Source organism: Rousettus aegyptiacus, unplaced genomic scaffold (assembly GCF_014176215.1).
Source record: "Rousettus aegyptiacus isolate mRouAeg1 unplaced genomic scaffold, mRouAeg1.p scaffold_m13_p_3, whole genome shotgun sequence".
Classification (NCBI taxonomy): domain Eukaryota; kingdom Metazoa; phylum Chordata; class Mammalia; order Chiroptera; family Pteropodidae; genus Rousettus; species Rousettus aegyptiacus.
The window spans coordinates 103207983-103225564 of record NW_023416306.1 but is presented as its reverse complement, the minus strand read 5'-3'; the positions used below and the strand labels follow the sequence as shown (position 1 = coordinate 103225564).

The window sequence follows — 17582 nt, the reverse complement described above, 5'->3', positions numbered from 1 at the left end:
GAAGCACTAAAATACTCTGCAGCAGATCCTCTTAGGTGGCCACTGTATCCTCTTACTAGGAAAGACTGGATCCTCAGTGGGACTGGACTAGTAGTTGGGTTGAAGAATTTGTAAGTAAGGATTCACTGAGAATATTTTACATGGAAAGCACTAAGGTGAATAATCTGTGGTTCCCACCCTCAAGGAAAATGTAATATAAACAAATCTTGGCAAATGATAAGTAATGAACTGGAGTATTATGAATGGATATAGAATGAAGCATACTGATCAAGACATAACTCGAAAGCAAAATAATTAAGAACTGGAAACAAACAGAATGATATTCAATTCAAAAAGGAGGGGAAAAGAGAGAGAGAGTGATATTATTTTGAGCTTGCAAGACAAGGTACATGGTGAACCCTCAGCAACAATGAGTGCGGTTGGGAGGCAGAATGAGAATAGAAGACTAAAGATGTGGTTTGATTTCAGACATACTAAATCTGTCATATCCTGCAGCACAGTGAGAAAATGTGAAGTTAGAATTTCAAAGAGATGCATAATAAAAAATACGAATTAACAGCCAATTTCTTTACTTTTTGCACTTACACCCATAATTTGAATAACATTTTGCATAGTAGCATTATCTGAGATTAAGCATAAAATAAAAAACTATGTTTCTGATGAAGTTTAGAATTCATTACTATTTAGTTTTTAATATTGTATTTGACCCACTAAAAAAAGGTTTCTAAATAAAAGTCCTATATCACAATTGAAAAGTAGTCATTTAAAAGGGAAAAATAGAATAACAAATACTTTTTAAAAAATTATGTTTCATATGGTATAGTCTGAAAAACTATATTTTTAACCATTGCTTTTCCTATGTGATAACTGCTGGGTATACATACTAGATGCTTCATAAAAATTCTCCTGGATTTGTTTTCCCAAGAACTTAGAAAAACAGAATTTTGTGCCTCCTAATATTAAACTTCCATTGTATAGGAAAATTCAACTTCATGTAAAAAATACAAGAATAATTAACTTTACTAATTTTGTAAGGTAAATAGAATGTTTAAATTACTATTATGGTTGGGGAAGTGGGTAAACTAACAGGAATAAACAGTGTTTCTTAACACCTGAAACTGAGAACCATCTGGCCATATTTTACAGTTTGTGCCTTCTTATAAAAATACAAAACTAAAGTCTATTGGGATAAGAAATATAACTACATACAAGTAATCACGTATATTATAATTCCTGGCAACTATACTGTTTGAAATTCAACTTACCCTGAGATCTACCATATTTAGCATTTCACCTAGCATTTTCATTAACCAAGACTCCTAAGCCAGTAAGCATTAATGAATAAAATTATCATAAACGAAATATTAAAATGTCACAAATTATATTTTGGTGAAAGTTAGTAAATAAGGTAAAATTTTTCTTTTAAATTTTATATGAGATAGTCCACAGTTAAAAGCAAAGTGGAAAATTAATATTTTACTAGGATATTTTATTGCAAATTGATTTATCTTCTCTCAAAAATTAATGAACTGATTTGAAGAGAAAATATTTTTCTATTTTACATTCTTAAAGTACTATCTGTACTCATTTGGAATTTTTCAGGAAAAAAATGCTTTAAACATAAAATAAATTTCTCAATTGATTTCTTAATTATCTAATCATCATATATTTGCCTGACCATTTATATTAAAGAATCCTACTTTTGGCTAAATTTCAGTAATAAAGACTGCATTAAATTATTCTGTTGAGGAATGGCAGATACTCAATGCTACACTCCAAATTATTTAAGCCAATTTATTTAGTCATCATTCAAAAAACCAACAGAATAAAGTCTGATTGAAATAGCACTTTACTTCCAACAACTACAGCTACAAATTAAGAAATTTAATTTTCTATTCTAGGAATAGTATTCTCTTAACCAATGTTTTTGGTAACTATTAGCTTGTTTTTTAACCACTTCTGACCAAATTTAATGATACGATCTAAAACAATGAAGAACGTTGAAAAGAAAAAATATCCTATCATAGAAATATATTGATTTAAAAAAATTTTTACTTTATTATCATTTTTTACTTTCAACATGACCATGCTTGGAATACCTCATTGCTCTTATTTATCATAGTTGATTCCATCAAGTGTAATAAAGAAGAAAAATAATGAGATGCAGAGGAACTGAAAGAAAATCAACTGCACCAAAACAGAACTAACGCCAAAAATGAACTTGCCTAAGAATGGATGAAGAGCAATACCACTGAGCTAAACAAACAAAGAAACAAACAAACAAACAAATAAATATCGGCAACATAAAAACTATTTCTTGCATCCTCAATTTTTTTGGGAATAAGAATGGAAATAAAAATAGAAGTATTAATTACTCAACAATAATTCTTTAAACTTTAATCTGTGTTTAGAAGAGATTCATTAATTTAACAAGTAACGTACTGAACATATAAAAGAGAGTAGGCAGTAGAGGTTCACCAATAAGTAAGTCAATGGCTGTCTCAAAAATGCTCACAATCTAGTCAGGGAGACAAACATATTTATAGGTTATACAATAACGCTTTATGCAAAATATTAGAACACAGAACACAGTAAAGAGAAATATTTATTCTAACTGCTAAGACCAATGAAGACTTCACCTAAATTGAACATCAAAGATTGGGTAGGATTCCACTAGAAGAAAAAGATACAAAGGACATCACAAACTCACAGAATAGCCTAAGACAAGGCATGAAAAGTAGAAATGGATGAATGAACGTTCATAGAAATTCATAGAAATGTAAGCTTCCCATTATGGTCTCAGTGCAAGTGGTATAATAGGATAATAAAATAGGAATTTTCCTGTTTTCTCAGTTTTAGCTAAGGGCCCAATGCTGAGAATGATAGGTTCCGAGTACTAGAACTGAGGTGACAAGGTCATCTATGAAGCATCTGGAGAGACTCTGCTCCAAAACTGCTCAGATATCCTTTAGTCTATCACTCACATCAAAAAATATAAGCACATATTGGAGGAGAGAAGCTTATAGATTGCTTGAGGAAGAAACAGAACAGTGATTCAGAGTTTGGCCCATATCCTTTTGAATACAGGTCACTTAACAAATGGTACAGGAACTGCATTTAAGTAAAAAAAATATCTAAAGGCAAGAGGACCTCAGTCTGGGTTACTACGTTAGAAATGGCCAAGAGTTTCATTCCAGAGTTTGTGGAGTAAACAATTATATTTTCCCATGGGAAAGATAAGGACCCCTAGAAAAGGAACTGGCACTGAGGCATTTTTAAAAGAACTCTACCCAAAGGACTATATAGGAACAAGAATAATCCCAGAAGAAAGAGGATGGAGGTAGACCAGAAAGTCATAGACTAAGGAGGGCGGTCAAAAGACAAACAAAGGAAGTATCAACTGTATCTAGTATCAACTGAATCCCCAAGACACTGGCAGCCTTTGATAAACCAAGAAAAGCAGAAGAAAGAATCCAGAAGACATAAAGACACTTGAATAGTATTTACCAAGGGGCAGAAAATCATATTCAGAGTGGGATTTCAGGTGTGAGTGACAGGAAAGAAAAAAGTAACTTGCTGCTTGACTGCAGTGAATTCATCTCTTAATCAACCCATTAAGAGTAGTAAATGGCAGGCAAAGTAGTCTAATTTTAAGACCATAACTTTGACATGATTATTGAGTTTGAAATCTGTTCCATATATATAGAAGAATTAGTTGTTTTTTAAAGAGTACTAATCATATAATACATTTGAATTTATTTCAAACATATAAAGTGTTCATTCACATCCCGAGTTGCAGAAACTCTGTTAAGTACTGAGGAAAAGAAGTTAAAGGCAGACTCTACCCTTTACAGGAAAACCTGACTAGTGCAAAGGCAGTTATATTATATGTGCAAACTGCTAGAACAGGAATAAGCAAACCCTGCAGGAACATACAGAAGGGTCATCTAACAAAAGTATAAGGGATGTGGAAGGTATAGGAAACTTCTTAGATAAGAAGAAATCTAGAGAGAGACCTGAAGGATGAGGCTGAGTCATACAGAGGATAATAGCCTAGGGATAAAGGGATATGTGAGTGGTTGGAAAGAATGTTTCAGGCAAAGGCCCAAAGAAAGCATGACATACTCTGGGAACTGCAAAAAGTTTAGTTATCTATCAATCAATCAATCAATCAATCAATACATGCCATTTCCAAGGAAAGAAATGAAGTTGAGGACATAAAAGAGGTACCAGATCACATGCCTAGACCGGAAATTTGGATTTTATCATAAGGACAATGGGAGCCACTGGAAGGTTTAAGTAACATCCATTGGTCATATACTAGCATAGCTGGTATATGGTAAGCACTTTTTCACATATATTTATATATATATATATTTTTTCCTCACAACAACCCTGTGAGGTAGGTGTAATATTTCTCAATTAACAGATAAAGAAAAGCCCTTAAAGTTGTTAAACAATTTACACTTGATTAAATAGCTACCAAGTAGCAGTCAGGACTTCAGATCAGAAAACAGATTAGGATGATGATACACACACACACACACACACACACACACACACACGCTTTACCCACAACACGCAGAAATTGGAGAGTTAAAGAAAAATCTTAAAGTAATAACTCATGTTAATTCAGTATTAAAGATAAAAATGATTTGTGGCATCCAAAGTTCTTTACGAAAACTTACACATTTAAAATTTTAAACTAATTCAATTTGTACTGAGAAATATCTGCAGAATTCATAAAAATAGGCAGAATTTGATTGATACATAAAATAAAATTAGAAATGATTGAATTAATCACATGAATATTTTATCTCCATGTATCTGCCTGAGGTTATTTTTTGGGGGGGGGAAGCTTTCTCATGTTTATTTCTAAAAATACATAAATTCAAACTGCACATATTGTTCTATGAATGTAAATTATATTTTGGATAGAAAATGGTTTAAATATTCGTTTACATGAAGTAACTCAAATATAAACCATTTAGTATAAAAAGATTTGTTCACCTAATGTTAAACTGCAAAATCATCTCCTTTTAAATTATATAAAATCTACACTCAAAATATACTTCTTTATATCTTTTTTTATTGTCTCATCAATTTCACTATTTCTTTAGCTGATGCTAATATTTCTTTTTAAAACTCTAACTGAAAGCTAGAAGTTGTCAGATTATTGTAGAGGTCTAAGTCCATATCATTAAGTATTTAAAATTCATATAATCATCTATGCATTTGCTTATTTTTTTCTACTTCGAATAGAAAATTATAATGGGGAGCATGAAAAATAAAGGTTTCATTAAAATTTAATTACTCTTGGTCTAGCATTTATTTCTGAATTCCAAAATTATAAGTGAATATAAATTAAATAATAAGCCCAACCATAATTCTGGTCCTTCAGAATAAGATAAAAAGCTCTCTCTTGGAAAACAATCAAACAGAGATATTAGGTTTCTATAATATACTTTATGCAATGAAGATAATTTCTAAATAAAACAATGTTCCAAATATATAATTTAACTAATACCCAATATTTTCCTTTATTTTTATTATACAAATAATACATATTCATTAAATTCAAATAATATACAAGTATATTCAATAAAAATTAGTTCCCAATTCCTTTTTTCTGAATAATATACACTAGGAATATATCAAAGTATAATATTTATGTGTTTGAAAATGTAATCTAATAAGTTGTTAAATTCACAACATCCATAGATCTAATATGTAACAATTAAATATCTTGTATAATTGAAAAATATATACTCAGATACGTACAATTGGTATAGTTTGTACCTTTTCACCAAAATATTAAAATATTATGTAAATCATATGGTCTATTCTGTCAAATATGATTACTTTGGTTAATAAGATGAATGGGATTTGGCAATACTTACAATTACACTGTTTGCAGAAAATGCAAAAGAACCAATTATAGCAAATTAAATATGTCATATATTGATAAAATACCCTCTTGATAGAGATACACAAGTATTTAATATTATGCCTAAACTATATTCTTTAAAATAGTAATGTTTACTTTAGTGCTTTGACTATTGAATGAGGGAAATATCATTAAAAAGTTTTTTGCTAACATTTAACTACATTTGACTCTGAATGTAAATAAAGTCTAGGTTTTTCTAATTTACCTGATGCTTCCATGTTGAATAGGATATTGAGAATTGTACTGTATTTATTTCCCCAATATATATATATTTCAAAACAACGGGGGTAACTCTAATACCAAATTAGAGACAGCTGTAGGAAATCAGGCCTCTTCTTTTGACTCTGAAATACCATCATCACTCAGCATTTAATTACTACAAGTAATATTCTAACTAGAACAAAATCACTTGCACCAAAACATTGGTTACATAATGTAAGGTACAATTCCAAATACACAAAATTCTACCCAAGTTGAACAGAAAAGACTTAAAAAAAGGGTCTCTAGAAAATATTTCTTCCACCCACCTCATTTTACAAGTATGTAAACTGTGGCCCCAGAGAGACTTTTATCTACTTTCATTGAGAATCTATAGGTATAGAGATATACACGAAATATCACTTAACTTATGACACACAATTTAGACTAGCTAAAAAAAAGACACTGTATTTCATATGACTAAAACTTCATGAACACTAATAGGACCCTAATTTCTTGTCACAGAAATGTCTATAGACACACAAAATATAATTTAAAAAATAACTGGTAACTAGTACATCATACTATTGACTAAAAAAGCAAAACGATATACCAATCCATATCATATATTGCTTAATAATAGACACAACAGTTTCTAATCTTATTTCCCTATTCTATAAGGCACAAATATGCCAAACTGTAACTAAAGATAGCACTCTTGAAAAATTGTCTTTACAAAAGAAAAAAGAAAATCATTAAATAATTGAATGGGGGAGAGAGACTAAAATACAGTAAGTAAAAGTTCAATTATTTACTGTTTTTTCTCTCCCAAACTTTGTTTCAATATGTCAAAAGAAAAATTCAAACTCAATGTTTCTAAAATAAAGAATGAAAACTAGGTTCATCATAAACTGGCTTTGTTGCAAAAATTTCACCAAAAGAATGAAAGTATTAAGACTAAGGTATAAAACACTGCAAGCAAAGCTAATTAGGATATTCATATTATATCATGTTTATTTGCTACTTTTAAGAACACAGCTCTAAAATCTTATATATTGGTTTGGTTATTTAAAAATATTTAAAAACAAAATAAATTATTTTAAGTTTCATTAAAAGTATGTATAAAAGCATTTTAATTTCATTTGCTTTTAGAAAATAATAATTTCCAAGGAGTGCGACCCTTTGTTTGTTACTCAATTCTGTACCAATCACAAATTAGAGGACCTTAAAATAAAATTTAGAGCAGCACTAAGTTTAACTGACCTCAATACATTTTTAAATGATGCTTCCCAGTTATCGGTTATTCTCATATTGGGTTTTCCAGTCTAGAGCGGGTACACAAGAAACTTACAGTCTATGTAGTACTCCTAGTCAGTTTCACTCTGCAGATGGCACAGTGGAGAAATACCTTCTGTACAGGACCATGTACAATTTCTTCTGCAGCTGTCAGCACCTAGGGGAAAGTGCGCTGTTAAACAGTTGCTGCGTTCCACCTCAGAAGTGGCTGCAATTCGGTGGTGGGTGAAGTGATTCCTGTACATATATACAGGGATGAAAAGTACTATAGAAAATGAAAATATTTAACAACAAAAGTGGCTGTCTGAAAACTGTGCCACAGCAAAACAGAATACATCATTTAGTCACAAGAGCCCTACACAGATGAGCTACCATTCATTTAAAAAATTAAGAATGATCGAAAGAAAAAAATAGAAACAGTTATTCAAGTCACAACATAACTATAAATCAACGTTAAAACATCTGTGTTAAAAAACTAAATCCAAACATTATATATTGACTTATAGCATTATTTCTATAGTAATTTACCTAAAACCAGGCAAATGTATACAGTAAGATTCTTCACTCTTTTCAGCTGATTTAATGCTTTTGTTTTAGATGACAATTCAAAGGGGGGGGGGACAAAATTGGTGAGGTATCAGAATTGAAGCGCAGGAAACATTAAAATATTTTTTAAAAATGTAAGAAAAACCATTCTGAAATTCTAAATTACTTTATATGAAAAAAAAAGAATTTTATGAAATAACAAGTCCTCAACACTAGCAATGGTTATATTATTTTTCATATGGAGCTTTAATAGTGATTGGATTATAAAATAACAACTTTTCTGCAAAGTCACGATGAGTTAGAATCTGAATAGTCCTCATCCTTCACCCCTATAAATGAGTTAACTGAATGAATGATAGCTTTAGTTCATTAATACAGAAAATTATTACAAAATCCTACTTTCATTGCACCACTACCACCATTTCTATTGGTCTTTAATGAAATCAGAAAATAAAATTAGAATATTCTTTGCTGAGATATATCACTGAATCACTAGACTATTTTTCTAACCTACCTCTAGGAATAGCTACTATGTTTACACAATCTTAAAGAGGTAACTGTTTACATTATTTCAAAATAGCACATTTAGTTTCCTGACACAGATTGAGGGTGCTTTGAAGCAAAATCCAGCAAATCTGTCAATAAAAAGTGTCCCATACATAAAACTTTTCTGAATCTCACTTGCCATAAGACTTTATTTATTCTGGCATATACTCAATGGAGTCAGAGATAGCTGAACATTTCTTTTCAGCTTTCTTAAACTCCTTCTAGAATAAGACATAGTGTAAATAAATATTTCCTTTAAGTGAAAAGAGGTAATAGGAGGAAAAAAAAGTACAGAGCCCCCCAGTCTCTTTATTAAAAGAAGACACAGATATCAGGGATTCTCAGTCTGGGGTCAATGTATGAGATTTAGGGAACCTAGGAATTCTGCAAAATTGCATATGAAAGTAAAGACATAGTATATGGGTTCAAAAGTACCTTTTTCTATGGAAAATAGGTCATAAGCTTTTGCCAGGGTGTCAAAAGGTTCTTGACTTCCCCCAAATATTGAAGGAATTACTGATAAGCAATGTGAAGACACCCAATTGAATGAGGAGCAGTATTTATTAAATGGCTAACTCTGAGCTGTTTCTTCTTATGTAAAATGAGTTAATAGACACAAGGATGTTCCAACAACTAAATGAAATAACTCACATAAAGCACATGGTACAATTATTGACCTACTATTACCAGTAATAGTAATAATTATTCAAAAGAGCTATCTCAAACAAAACTTCCTTAATAGGGTCCCATCTTTGGTTACTGCTCTATAACCTCATAGTATTATTTTTATTTAGCTATGTCTTCTACATTCATTTAGTTGTGCCTTCTCAAAGAGACCAATATCAAAAGCTATATATTTCTGCATTATTTTAGGTGCAAAAATGCTAAATATAAGTTCTGAAACACTGCTACATACTCTATAGAGTCTACATTTCCCAAAAAGCTCACTGGCCTATTCTATGACACTGCACTTACTTGGAAAATGTTTGGGTAAGTAAAACATTTAGTTTCAATTATTTATATAAATAATTTTATTACCTTTATTAGTCTCTCCTGTCATCCACACAATACCATACAAACTAAACATATAAATCTGAAGAATCTATCAAGGAATCACATTTTCTGAAAAGGTTATACAAGTAACGCTTTTACTTTCATAAATCATTTTCCCTGCTCCTTTGAAGTTAGTTCTCTGAAGGTAAACGACACAATAAACATTCATGCACACATGCCCTTTAAAAACAACCCTTGAGTTAAAATATGTAGCCGAGCCTTACCTTTAAAATGAATTCACAATATTATAAACCATATCACAAAATAGTGTTGATGGTGCTCTTCAAGATTGTGGTTAACTTTTAAATACTTATCAAAAGTGACAAATGAAATCTTACCATATATAAAAGGATACTCAGTGAAGAAATAGAAGATCCAATAATATTTTTGAAATAATAACAAACGATGCAACTAATAGTTGGTTCCCAAACATTTCAAATGTAAAGAACATTTTGTAGCATCTTCTCATTATAGGAACTATACTGTATGGATTTACACACTAATAAAACATATAGCAGCAAAAACAAAGGGAATAGGCTTTAAGTGAAGGAACAGAAGTAAAAGAAAAGCATAGTTAAGCATTCAGAGTACTGCAATAAAAAGGATATGAGTGGAAAACAGAGGACATCTAGAGGTCACTAAGAAGTGACCCAACAGGTAGAGGCCCAATTATGCTAAGAAATTTTGGAATATTTTATTTTGAAAACTGGCATTTTGATAAGCATTTTACAGAAATCATTTTAGCAGCAATATGGAAGATGAATTAAGAGGTGTGGACAGTTCCACTTGGATGATAACAATGGGAATATACAGTTCGAAATAATAAAATAAATAAAAAATGAAAAAGTATACTATGAGACAACACTAAAAGAGTAAAAACTGTGTGATACATTAAAGCTATTTCTAAAGTTTGAGTATAGAAACTAACATGCATTCATCCAATTTACTCAGCAAAAAAATCAACTGTCTCCTATGAGTCAGGCCCCATTTCAGGCACTGGGTAAAGCACTGAACAAACAAGCAGATAACTTGCTCTCTGAAATATATGCTAATGGAAGAGACAAATAATAAGTATTTAATATAATGTTTGAAAATGATTCATGTCTAAAACAAAAATAAAGCAAGTTATGGGAACAGAGTGACAAATATACTATTGAACAGTCTGAGAAAAACTAACAAAGTAGCATTATTTGAACAAAATAAATTCCAAATAACGTGAAATGAGTCCACAGAGTTCCTGGGCTAAGAAGAATACTGCAGACATATGGAACAATAAGAGCAAAGCCCAGAGACAAGAACAAATGATCAAAATTTTAACCAGGGGCCAGATCACAGAGGGTCTTGTGGACCATAATAAGGACTTTGGATTAAAAAAAAAATAAAGCCAAGACAGAATTTTGCCTGGGGGAGTGATATATACCTTATCTAATCTTTTAAAAGGATCATGCCAGCTGATGTAGTGAAATTGATAGTAGCCAGCAAGAAAGAAAGTACTAGCAAAGAGTAAGGTAAAATTTACATAATAGAATATCAAGTGGGACTTTTCCCATTGCCCAGGGATTGGCAATTAGAACCCAAGACTAAGAACGAAATATCAAGTATTTCTCATTCAGAAGACAGCAACAAATGAGAGACAACTACTCCTCCATAACTTAAACATCTTTATCTTCCTCAGTTCCCCTTTACCCCAGATTGCCCATTCCCCCCCCCCCCCCCACCCCCCCATCTTGAATGAGTAGTTAATCATCAGTTTGCTGCACGGAATAATTCCAGGTGGACAGCGCTATTGCCAAGAGTTGAAATAAAGCAAGAATGACTCCGAATGACCGACAAGAAGGGAAGACTGGTACCTCATCTCAGGACTGGACCTCTGCTTGTGTTCGGATTTGCTTATCATCCCATGCCCACTCTCCTTCCATGCCCATTGACAAGAAGGAAAAAAGACTCGGAGTTGGAATTAGGGGTAGAACTAGAAACACTATTTGAAAGAGCAAAAAGAGTGTCTTGACTGTGAAAGTAGCTGGACTTGAACTTCCAGACAAGAATCCAAGCAGCCAGAGGCTGTGGGTATACTAGAAAGGAAGAGATGGAGAAAGAGTAGAAAAAGCAAGCCAGAACTAGAAAGAATGGCCCTCCAAAAATACCTCACTCCCCCTCACCAAAAAAAAAAGTTTTACACACATGCTGCATCAGAGATCTAGTATTTGTCTTTCTTTTCCTATAGAAGGCATGAGGTCTATCTAGTCAGTGTCAGAATAGTCGAAAGGAAAAAAAAAAAGGAATAAAGGTCCTTACTTACTCAAACATAAGTAAGAGAGCCTTTCCCCTTGCCACCTCTCTCCTCCAGTCATCAACACCCAGAAAGAAGAACTGGAGTATAAATGAAAAAGCAGATCATTCTCCTCTCACTGGAGTGAGCAGAGTGACTGACTAGATTCAACCACATCCACACTTTAATCTCCTAGAAAAGCCTAAGTGACACAGTAGAAGGGGAAAAGTTGAGTTTTAAACTGGGCTATGACGTTAAAATTCAAACCAGTCAGATTTAACTGACTTCACTAGATTAAAGTCAGATTAAACAGATTTTCTGAAGTGTCCAGGAAGTTATGACACTTTCTTGAGATGAGTAAAGAAACAAAGTGATGTGGCTAATCATAAACAAAGACCATATTAAAAAAAAAACAAAAAACAAAAAACATCTCATGTTTACATTCTTACTTAATTCTTCCTCTCAGTTCAAACTGTATTATGAAATGAGCCAGTAAGTGATTGTGACTTTTCATGTCTCTAAAACATTCTACAAATATCAACCCAAATGCCTGCATTATCTTATTCTTCTTAAGAACAACTAGCAATTACATAATTAGTGAGTAATTTATGAGGAATTTCTTTGATTTTATCCTTGCACAGAAGTTATAGAAATATTTTGAACATTTGTAAATAATACTAGGTCTTATTACAAATACAAATATAAATATTTTTTTACATTTGTAAAGAACAACAGGTTGTATAGGAGCTAAAAAGTAAAATCCCCTAAAAAAGACACCAACCTCAGAAGCTTGCAGAACAAAAAGGCTCTAGGAAGGAAAAAGCAAAAAAGAAAGAAAAAAACAGGTTAGAAGGTTTATTGTTTTAAAGGAACACTTTTAATATTCATATTGAAATAATCTAAAAGACAATTTAAGAGAATATTGTGCTCTGACTCATAGCTTAACGTAAGACTTTCCCCTAAACTGAATCATGCTCTTTCCAGTCATTTAATATTTAAATTAATATTTAATGGGACTTCTCTAAAAACTCAAGGATAACTTTTTAAATAAATTAAGGTTCAGTATTTACATGATTAAATTATACAAACCTTATCTCTGTTTAAATGTCATATTTTTAGGGAATACAAGGTCCTACTACATTGATATTTATACCTCTTTATGTAATGTTTCCATTCATTTTACAATCACTCATTATCCTATATTATGCTATGTATATTCAACATATATTTTATCAGTCAGTCCTCAGAGCTACAATATAATACAAAGTAATGTGAGTCAATATTATAAAAATAAGTTCAATATTTATATTTTTTCTAGTCTAATTTTTCATGATACAAGAGTATCAGTTATTAATAAACTGGAAAGTGTAAGGAAAATCATGTTAATTCACCGGTAATAAATATTGTCAGCCAAATTGTCAACACAATATTGAAGGACAAGCACAAAGTTGGAAGACTAACACTACCCAACTTTAAGACTTACTATAAAGCTATGGTAACCAACAGTGTGCTACTGGTGAAAGAAGACACATTGATCGATGGAAGAGAAGAGAACCCAGAAATAAACCCACAGAAATATAATCAACTGGTCTTTAACAAAGGAACAAACAAAATTCAATGGAGAAAGGATAGCTTTTTCAACAGATGCTGTTATAACTAGATAACCACATGCAAAGAAAAAAATCAGGATGTAGAAATATACCTTTCTTAAAAATTAGATTGAAATAGATCAAAGCTATAAAACTCCTAGAATATAACATAGGAAAAAATCTAAGTGACTTTGGGGTTGACAATGACTTTTTATATGCAATATCAAAAACACAGTCTGTGAAAGAAATAAGTGGATCAGCTGGACTTCAGTATAATTAAAAACTTCCACTCTGCAAAAACACTGTTAAGAGAATGAAAAAACAAGCTACAGATGGGAAGGAAATATTTGCAAAACACATATCCGATAAAGGACTAGTAATCGTCATATACAAAAACTCTAAAATTCAAAAGTAGAAAACAATCCAATTTTAAAATGGGCAAAATAACTGAACAAACACCTCACCAAAAAGTGAACCATTGAAGCACATGAAATGATGCTGAACACCATATGTGTATTAGTTTGCTAGGGCTGCCAAAACAAAGCACCACAAACCAAGTAGCATAAACAATGGAAATTGTCCCAGTGTTGGAGGCTAAAAATCCAAAATCAAGGTATTGGCAGAGTTAGTTCCTTCTGAAGGCTGTGAGGGCATGATTAGATTCCAGGCTTCAATCCTTGGCTTATAGAAGGCAGTCTTCATGTTCTCAAGGCATTCTCCCTGTGTCCAAATTTCTCTTTTTCATAAAGATACCAGTCATACAGTTGGGATCCACTGTAATGACCTCACCAATTTGATTAACTCTGTGAAGACCCTATCTCCAAATAAGGCCACATTCTAAGGTACTGGACATTATGACTTTAACATATGAATTTGGGGAGAAGCATAATTCAATCCATAACAGTACAGTCATTAGGGAATTTCGAATTAAAAGAACAATGAGGTACTATTACACACCTATTACAATGGCTAAAATCCAAAACACTGACAACACCAAATACTAGTAGGGTGTGGAGCAATAGGAACTCTTATTCATTGCTAGTGGGAATGCAAAATGGTACAGCCACTATGAAAACAGTTTGGCAGTTTCTTTCAAACTAAACATACTCTTACCATATGATTCAGCAATCACACTCCTTAGTATTTACCCAAATGAGCTGAAAACTTATGTCCACATAAAACCTACACACAAATGTTTACAGCGGCTTTATTCATAATTGCCAAAACTTGGAAATAACTAAGATGTCCTTTAAAAGGTAAACAAATAAACAAACTAAGTTATATCCACATTATGTAATATTAGTCAGTGATAAAAAGAAATGAGCTATCATGCCACACACACGCACACACACAAACATGTAGGAACCTTAAACGTATACTGTAAAATTAAAAATCCAATCTGAAAAGGCTACATACTTTATGATTCCAAGGATATAACATTCTGGAAAAGGCAAAACTACAGAGTAAAAAGGTCAGTGGTTATCAGAAATGATGCATGGGTAGGGTGGGACAAATGAACAGGTGGAACACAGGGCATATGTAGGGCAGTGAAATTGTTCTGGATGATACTATAATGGTTGACACATGTCAAAGAACGAATCCTAATGTAAACTATGGACTTCAGTTAATAATGTTGTCAATATTAGCTCATCGATTATAACAATTGTACCTCACTAATACAAGATGTAATAATAGGAGAAACTCTGCACTAGGGAGCAGGTGAAGTAGATACAAATAAAGGAATATGGCAATTCCCCCGACTTTCAACTAAAATTTTCTGCTAAAAAAGCTTTAAAACTGGAAGTCTATTTTTTTTAAGTGGTTATTCTATTAAGAAGGTCAAGAAGTAAAGGTTTAGGATAATTATATGAAAAATCTACATGCAAATGCTAACACTATTATTTTTCCAGCAATAGTCATGACTGTAAATTATGGAAAAAACATTTTATATCTGGTTTTAAAATACAGTGATGAGTGCAATGCAGACAGAGAAACAATGGTAACATTGTTATAATGGCTGATATGCTAATGAGTTTATCAAGGTAGAACTTTTTTGTTCGTTTTTCCATTAACATTCTTTTTGTAAAACTTGTTTCATAGTCTTATCCAAAAATTATTTTTCCAATTTGAAACTTCTTTTTCAAACTACTTACAGTTACATGAAGCACAGTGAAGGCGCGAGTATTTCCTATATTCAAAATAAAAAATCAATCAACATACAGCTACCCAAACTTGCTTTCATCGCACATAAGTTTCTAGGATCACAGCACATATTAAGCTATATGTTTATAAAAACAATTATTCATGTTATAATGCTCAATAAAATTGTAATTGATATATAGGAAAGTTATAACTGGCAAACAATATTTAAATAGGCCAAGTATTTTGTTAAGTTTAACAATGTGCTATTTTAATTTCAGAAATCCAGATAATGCCATGGATATAACAGTATCAGTAGTTTGAAGTTATATTTTTAAAAATATTCATCCCTTACTTACTTTAATCATTCTAAAATTCCCTAGCCTATCTGATGATATTAGAATGGAACTGGGTAATATTGCTTCAGCAAACTGCAACAGAAAACTTCTTACCAAAAGAGTTCAAGGATAAGTTTCTCTTCCTGTCTACATATTATGTATCTTACTTGGAAGCAACAGAAAATGTGTAGGGACAGAAAATTTTAAATTAACTATGAAATAAATTTTACCAAGAAGGCAGTAGTTTACTACCCTTTAAAGTTAAAAAAAAAAAAAAAGGTAGCTGTTTTTCTAAAGAATGCAAATCTGTAGATCTATCCATATCCCTGTGCAATCATTATTCTATTTATTTTCTAATATTCCTCAGTAATGTTCATGACTCTAATGTATTTCTCCTAAAAGGAGAAACAGCCATCAATTTTAGAAAAATATAAAAAATCCTTGAAGCTGTGTTAAAGAGCATAATTACAGAATAGAATTTGATCTGGAATTTAACAATGTACAATTTATTCTTATCCTCATAATTTATTAAATATTCTACTAGTTACTGTAACTGAGAAGGATGCTCACTAATAAAAATATGGGACAATTATACATTTTAATGTCATTTTTATATGATATGGACAGGTTTATATTTGAGACTCTCATTATCAATTGCTACTGACATTTCCTAATCCAAATAGCCATAAATGATATTCGGGAGATTATATATCAGATTTATATTTTGTAGTAACATTAAAAACAAATAACCACTTTATTATGACTTAAGACCATCTCCCTACTTTAAGGATGTCAAAATGTATATAAATTTCCCAGAACTCCTTATATGTCTATAATATATTTGTCATCCTTAAATAATAATTTCCTCAAGTAAAAATGAATGTGTTAAAGTTACTTTTAACATAAAGTTATAAAAATATAATAAAAATTATAATATTGTGATAACTTAATAAAAGGAAAATTTTATTGAATTAAGGAAATATAAATTCATTGCTTATGTCATGTAAAGACACAGGGCAGAGGCTGTCCAACAAAGGTGTTCTATAACTTTCTGAGGTTTTTTAGAGATAAAAATCAAATAACAGTAGTCTTTCCCCAATTCATAAAAAACTAGATTAAGAAATAAAATTGCCTAATTTTGAGATTTTTACCTAATTTTTAACACTGATAAACCCTAATAGTTGTCTACACTAGAATATTCTATTAGTATAACATGATAGTGATGAGGACAGACTGTGGGACAGACTGTCTATGAGCAAATCCCATCCTGTCTCTAATTTTAGAAAAAAAATATATATGTACATGCCCATAAATATAACTGTAAGTATGTATATATGTGTATGTGTGTATGCATGTATATGTATGTATCCTTACATATACACACATACACATATCTACATACCACACATATATACATGCTTTGGGCAGATCACTTCATCTCTAGTGCCATTTCCCTCACAGAGTTATCATGTGAACTATTTCAGTTAACATATGGAAAGCATGTAGTTATAATTGTCCCAGGCTCATAGTAAGATGCACATAACTATTAGCTACTGTTGTTATCACTGTTGCTGCTAGTATTGTTAAGTTTAAGTATACGATATTTCCAGTTTCCTGAAAAAAATAATGACTTCCAAATGCTCTATCTCTTAAATAAACTG

At 31.5% G+C, this 17582-nt stretch overlaps 1 protein-coding gene across 9 annotated transcripts in view; it reads right to left on the bottom strand.

Moving 5' to 3' along the window:
- Positions 1 to 17582, bottom strand: part of NOVA1 (NOVA alternative splicing regulator 1) — a 138911-nt gene that overhangs the window by 85835 nt on the left and 35494 nt on the right. For 4 of the 9 annotated variants that reach the window (XM_036217887.1, XM_036217892.1, XM_036217890.1 and 1 more), the window contains exon 3: positions 7497 to 7598. The exons of 4 other annotated variants lie outside the window; for them this stretch is intronic. The gene's annotated coding sequence lies outside the window, so the exon portion shown is untranslated. Of the gene's footprint in view, positions 1 to 7496; positions 7599 to 12636; positions 12664 to 17582 lie in introns of those variants that run through there. One more of the 9 variants, XM_036217891.1, reaches the window with a different exon arrangement.